The sequence below is a fragment of the Jatropha curcas genome, chromosome 6 (genome assembly GCF_041381405.1).
Source record: "Jatropha curcas cultivar XTBG-Jc1 chromosome 6, XTBG_Jcur_1.0, whole genome shotgun sequence".
Lineage (NCBI taxonomy): Eukaryota > Viridiplantae > Streptophyta > Magnoliopsida > Malpighiales > Euphorbiaceae > Jatropha > Jatropha curcas.
Window position 1 is genome coordinate 10,041,601 of NC_143156.1, and position 6,909 is coordinate 10,048,509.

The following is a 6,909-nucleotide window of genomic DNA, read 5'->3' on the forward strand; positions in this document are numbered from 1 at the left end:
TGAAAACTCCTTATTCTCATTTAGTTTCTTTTGAATCCTAGGACAAAGTTTGCCTTGTTGATTCTTCATTTGCTCTCTCTTCCTATGTAGTCTTTTCATTAACTTTGTCCTATTTACCTCTAACATGGTTAGGATAACACACTCTCTGGCATTTAGGATATATTTGTTAAAGGACTCACACAAATTGTTTGTGAGCATGTCACGTTTCACCTTAGTCCTAAAGCAAGCCCTAGACCAATTCACACAAGGTCTTACCCTCAACCAATCCCTTACCTCCACATTCCCTTTTTCAATCTCTCATGCATTCAATTTAGCATCATAGCTTGCCCTTGCTGCATTCCACAACAGATCTTTCATCTATTTACCTTTAAAATGTGCTCTAAAATTGGTATAAAGGTGTCTAACACACAATTTGTGCTCTACCTCAGGCCACATCCTACTAATGACATTAATAACCCCTTTTCACATAAAAGAAATAAAAACAGCAAAACAAAAATAAAAGAAAGTCAGCCACAAAAAATTAGAAAATCAAAAACCAAATGACATTTTAATGATTTCAAAAGTTGGATTACCTTCTATCTGTCACTTACGAAGCAAAAGTTGTGATCATTTCTGAGCTCCAAGCCTTCCTTCAATGCTCTAAAGACCAAACCCATGTCTCCATAAATTCATTTTTCACCACAACATAAGCTAGTGGGAAAATGCAATCATTTGGATCGATTGCCATAGTAGACAACAGTTGACCTCCTATAATTCCCCTTCAACCAACGTCTATCTAAGTATACAAGCCTTCTACAATAGTTTTTAAATGCAACTTTCAATGCATTTAGGCAGATATAAACACCCTCAAAACCTCCCCCATCTACCTTAAAATGAATTGAAGAACCAAGGTTGGTAGCTAGGAGCTCCAACCTATAATCATGGAGCTTAGCATACTGCTGGCTCTCATCACCATACAACACTGCTATGGCCTTCTCCCTAGCCTTCTATGCCTTCATCCATCCAATTGTGTACCCATGATCTCTTTTGACTCTATTTATAAATGTGTTAACTCCTATGTTAGAATAGCCCTTGTTAAGGATTAGTTGTAAATAGAACTCTATTAGGAGTTGTAAATAGAACTCTATTAGGAGTTAGATTTCTAATAGGTTTATAGTATCTTGTATGTGTATATATATGTGTCCCTATTGATGAATCAAATATAAGAAAATATTTTTCCATAATAAACTCACATGGTATCAGAGCCTTTGGCTCGTTAAACCTTTTTTTTCCGTTTGCATTGAATTTCCAGCAGCTGTCTAGCGGCTGTTAGTCTCGGTGACAGTTCTAGGGTCACCGTTTTGTCTCACCGCCTACCTCAGAAGGTTCCCCGGCTGCCGATCGGCGTTCCCTCCAAATCCGGTCACCGGATTCCCTGCACGTGGGCCTCACGCACCGCCTTTGTTTTCTGCTACAGTACCACGCGCGGCGCGTGGCGGCGCGTCCGGCTATTTTCGGCGATCGAAATTTTTTCTCTAGCTTCGTTTCCACTTCAGCAGTCTACTCAGGTGGTTATTTTTCCGATCCGGTGAAGTTTTAGTAGGGGCGTTCTCAGTTTTGTCAATTTGGCGTTTCAGGTTATTTTTGCTCCTGTTTGCGTTGAAAGGCTATTTATTTTTGGTATCTCTTTCTGTGTTGCTGGTAGAGTGTTTAGTTTTTATTAATAATGAATCATGCACCTACAGATTCTAAAACTACTATTACTGAATTGATCCCGACAATGAATAAAATCACAGAACATAAATTGGAAGGACCTAACTATTTAGATTGGAGTAAGACAATTAGAATTTATTTGCGGAGTATTGAAAAAGATGATCATCTCACTGATGATCCACCAACTGATGACACTCGACAACATTGGCTCAGGGAAGATGCTAAGTTATTTCTCTTGATTCGCAATTCTATTAACAATGAAGTGGTTGGGCTAATCAATCATTGTGAGTTTGTTAAAGTATTAATGGAATATCTTGAATTTTTATACTCGGGAAAAGGTAATTTGTCGCGTATGTTTGAGGTCTGCAAATGATTTTATCGAGCCGACCAGCAAGATAAGCCCCTTACAACCTATTTCATTGAATTTAAGAAAATTTACGAGGAACTAATGTTTTATTGCCTTTTAGTCCCGATGTAAAGGTTCAACAGACCCAGCGAGAACAAATGGTTGTGATGAGTTTTCTTGCAGGTCTTGCTCTGGTTTTTGAAACTGTCAAATCACAGGTTCTTTTAGGCAGTGATGTTACCTGTCTTCAGGAGACTTTTGCTCAATTGTTACGAACTGAGGGTTCTCATACCCCTGCCCCTTCTGATAATAGTGCCCTTGTGAGTCGACATCAGGTATCTAGGAAGCCAGGAAATAGAGGAAGAGGAGGAAATAACCGTAGTAATGGACTAATTACTCGGGAGGCAAGTATTCTTATTGGCCATTATTGCCATGAACCTGGTCACACTAAACGGTATTGTAAGAAACTGATCAATAAGCCACCAAGGATAAATATGGACACTCAAGATTCTGCAGTTACTTCTTCTGATAACACTGTAACAATTTCTGCTACGAAGTATGCTGAGCTCTCTAGATACCGTTCTTCTAAGTCTACTGATTCCTCGATTGCTGCTGCTGCCAATTCAGGTACTTCTTCATGTCTTATGTCTACCTCATCAGAGTGGGTCATTGATTCTGGTTGCACAGATCACATGACAGGTAACCCCAGTCTCTTATCCTCATTAAAAAAACTTGAACTATTTAATCGTCATGTTACTCTAGCTGATAGGTCCACATCTTCTGTCAAGTGTATTGGCATTGCCAATCCCATTCCATCTCTTCCATTGTCTTCTGTTTTTTGCTTACCTCATTTTTCGTTTAATCTACTGTCGGTTAGAAAAATTACTCGTATACTAAATTGTTGTGTTAAATTTTATTCTACATATTGTATGTTTCAGGATCTTTTGACGAAGCGGATTATTGGTAGAGGACGTGAGTCTGGTGGCCTTTATCTTCTGGATGAACAAGTTTCATTATCTCTGGCTTCTGCTGGTGGTCTATCTCCTCTTGAAATTCATTGTCGTTTGGGTCATCCTTCATTGTCTACTTTAAAGAAGTTATGTCCGCAGTTTCAGTCTTTGTCAATTTTAGAATGTGAATCTTGTCAATTTGCTAAACATCATCGTTTACCTTTAGTTCCTCGAATAAATAAACGGGTTTCATCCCCTTTTGAGTTAGTTCATTTTCATGTTTGGGGTCCATGTCCTGTTATTTCTAAAACTGGCTTTTGGTATTTTGTGACTTTTGTGGATGATTATTCTCATGTTACTTGGTTATTTTTAATGAAAACTCGTTCTGAGATATTCTCTATTTTTTGTTCCTTTTGTGCTGAAATAAAAACTCAGTTTAATACATTTGTTCGCATATTGCACAGTGATAATGCTAAAGAATATCTATCGATTTTCTTCCAATCTTTTATGTCACAGAATGATATTCTCCACCAAACATCTTGTGTTGATACTCCTTCTCAAAATGGGGTGGCAGAAAGAAAAAATAGACATCTTCTTGAGGTTGCTAGGGCACTTCTATTCCAAATGAAGGTCCCTAAGCATTTTTGGGCTGATGCTGTCTCTACTGCATGTTTTTTGATTAATCGCATGCCTTCTTCTCTGCTTAATGGTGAAATTCCTTATAATGTCTTGTTTCCTTCTAAGCTTCTGTTTCCCATTGAACCTCGTATTTTTGGTTGTACTTGTTTTGTTCATGATGTTTGTCCACAGGTTTCTAAATTGGATCCAAAGTCCCTTCGTTGTGTTTTCCTTGGGTATTCTAGACGTCAAAAAGGTTATCGTTGTTTCTCTCCCGATCTTGACCATTATATTATTTCTGTAGATGTCACATTTTTTGAGAATACTCCATTTTTCCCTTCTTCTATATATAAGAGTGAGGGGGAGGATGATGAGTTTTTAGTTTATGCTATCCAACAATTTCATAACTCTCCTACTCCTGCTCCTATTCCCGCTCCTGTACCAGCATCTGCTCGCCCTCGTTTTGAACAGGTTTATTCCAGGAGAACAGGAACTCTTGACTCACTTCCTCCACCTGCCGCCTCAACAGAAGATCCGATTCACTCCACTCAACATGAGCCTGTGCCATCCACTCCCCAGTCAGACCTTGACGTTCCCATTGCTCTTCGAAAAGGTAAACGCAAGTGTACCTATCCTATTTCCTCTTTTGTTAGTTATGATCATCTTTCTTCTTCATCTCGTTGTTTTGTAAGTAACCTAGACTCTGTCTCTATACCTAACACTGTTGTCCAAGCTTTGTCCCATCCTGGTTGGTATGCAGCAATGAAAGAGGAGATGGCTGCCTTAGATACGAATGGTACTTGGGATCTTGTGCCTCTCCCGGCAGGTAAGAAGGCTATTGGTTGTAAATGGGTTTTCACCGTTAAAGTGAATCCTGATGGGACTGTTGCTCGTCTTAAGGCTCGATTAGTTGCAAAGGGCTATTCTCAGATTTATGGCCTTCATTATTCTGATACTTTTTCTCTTGTCGCCAAATTGTCTTCTGTTCGTTTATTTATTTCTTTAGCAGCCACTTTTGACTGGCCTTTACATCAGCTGGACATTAAGAATGCCTTTCTTCATGGGGATCTTCAGGAGGAAGTTTACATGGAGCAACCACCAGGCTTTGTTGCTCAGGGGGAGTCGGGTAAAGTGTGTAAACTTCGGAAATCTCTTTATGGCTTAAAACAGAGTCCTCGAGCTTGGTTTGGTAGATTTTGCAATGTGGTACATCAATTTGGCATGCAGAAGAGTACTTCTGATCATTCTGTATTTTTCAGAAGTACTAAGACTGGTTTGATTCTACTTGTGGTTTATGTTGATGACATTGTTATTACAGGGAGTGATTCAGCCGGCATTACATCACTCAAGCCATTTCTCCAGACCCAATTCCAGACAAAAGATTTAGGATTGTTGAAGTATTTTTTGGGTATTGAAGTGTCTAGGTGTAAGAGAGGCATCTTCTTATTTCAAAGGAAGTATGTCCTTGACTCTGAAGGAAACTGGAAAGTTATGTGCCAAGCCATGCAATGCTCCAATGACTCCTAATTTGCAACTTTCAATTGATGTTGAGTTATTTGACGATCCTGAGATGTATAGAAGGTTAGTGGGCAAATTGAATTATCTTACCGTAACACGTCCAGATATTGCTTACTCTATGAGCATCTTAAGCCAGTTTATGTCTTCTCCTACTGTTATCCATTGGGAAGCTTTAGGACTGATTTTGTGCTACTTGAAAGGTAATCCAGGTCATGGCCTTCTTTACAGTAATCATAGGCATTTGAACATTGAATGTTTTTCAGATGCGGATTGGGCAGGTTCGAAGGTTGATAGAAGATCAACTTCAGGATATTGTGTCTTTGTAGGTGGAAACCTGATATCGTGGAGGAGCAAGAAACAAAATGTAGTCTTACGATCAAGTGCTGAATCAGAATATCGAGCTATGGCACAATCTGCTTATGAGTTAATTTGGATTCGTCAGTTGTTAGAGGAAATTGGCTTCAAGTCATCCTTGCCTGCAAAGTTATGGTGTGATAATCAAGCTGCTCTTCACATTGCATCAAATCCAGTATTCCATGAACGAACAAAACATATCGAGATTGATTGTCATTTCATTCGTAAAAAGATACAACAGGGTGTTATCTCTACAGGACACGTTAAAACAAGTGAACAGTTATGAGATATATTTACAAAAGCTCTAAATGGACCTCGGGTTAACTATCTTTGTAACAAGTTGGGCATGATTAATATCTATGCTCCAACTTAAGGGGGAGTGTTAAGGATTAGTTGTAAATAGAACTCTATTAGGAGTTGTAAATAGAACTCTATTAGGAGTTAGATTTCTAATAGGTTTATAGTATCTTGTATGTGTATATATATGTGTCCCTATTGATGAATCAAATATAAGAAAATATTTTTCCATAATAAACTCACAGCCCTAAAGTCCTCTAGGTACATATTACCAATCTAGTTGCTGTGAGATGAAAATTTTTAAACGCTTTGGCACATGTGTGTTTAGATGCAAAATGTTTAGTTTGAAAAGTTATGTCGTTTTTTGCTTTTTGGTCAAGTTTGCTAGCAAACACCTTCCACCCACATCCTTTGTTGAAACATCTAGCTTGAACCTTTTCAAAATAATTTTTGTAGAAATAAATTTGAAACCTATTTTTTATACCATGTCTCCTACAAGCCTCCTTAAATTCTTCTCTATTCCTAAACAACATACCCACCTTAAGTATAGGGTTATCCATATCCTTTGAACCATTAAAGGTTGGGTACCTAGCTCTACCCTCATTTTCAGACTCTGGTTTAGTCAATAGCTCATCAGATGGACCATACTCTGACTCATCAGAACCATACACATCAACTCTCATTGAAGCATTTATGTTTCCCTCATTCATCCTTACCCCATTACTCTTAGGCCTACTATCCAACTCAGGCTGTTTATCCACATTCTTTTGCTCCATCACCATTGTAAAGTCCTTATCACCCTCTTCCACATTGTATTCATTGTCCCTTAATTCCCCATCATCACCCTCCTGCCTAACCCCCTCCGACTAATACACAACTAGAATGCATATTTTGCATATTAGAGGTAGGTGCATCATTCTCTAATCCTCCAATGACAAACTCAAAATCACTATTTAAATCCAATGAACCTAGGTCAATATGGGGCATAATTATTGGTGTTGGTTCATTAAAACATGACTTTACCCCTCTTTTTGATTTTTGAATTGATTTTCTTTTCTTAGACTTTTTCTTACTACTTGAAGTTTCACTAATTGGTATGTTTTCATTTGCTTCATCAGCTATTTCCTCAATTAC

The 6,909-nt window shown here is 38.3% G+C and overlaps 1 pseudogene across 1 annotated transcript; it reads right to left on the minus strand.

Annotated features, from left to right (window-relative positions):
* Positions 1 to 198: 198 nt before the first annotated feature.
* On the minus strand, positions 199 to 6,909 carry LOC149495529 (uncharacterized; annotated as a pseudogene). Its single transcript, XR_016321371.1, has 5 exons — positions 6,036 to 6,909; positions 4,049 to 4,165; positions 2,280 to 2,377; positions 573 to 1,032; positions 199 to 458 (listed from the first exon to the last, which is right to left on the minus strand). The product of XR_016321371.1 is annotated as an uncharacterized LOC149495529 (transcript).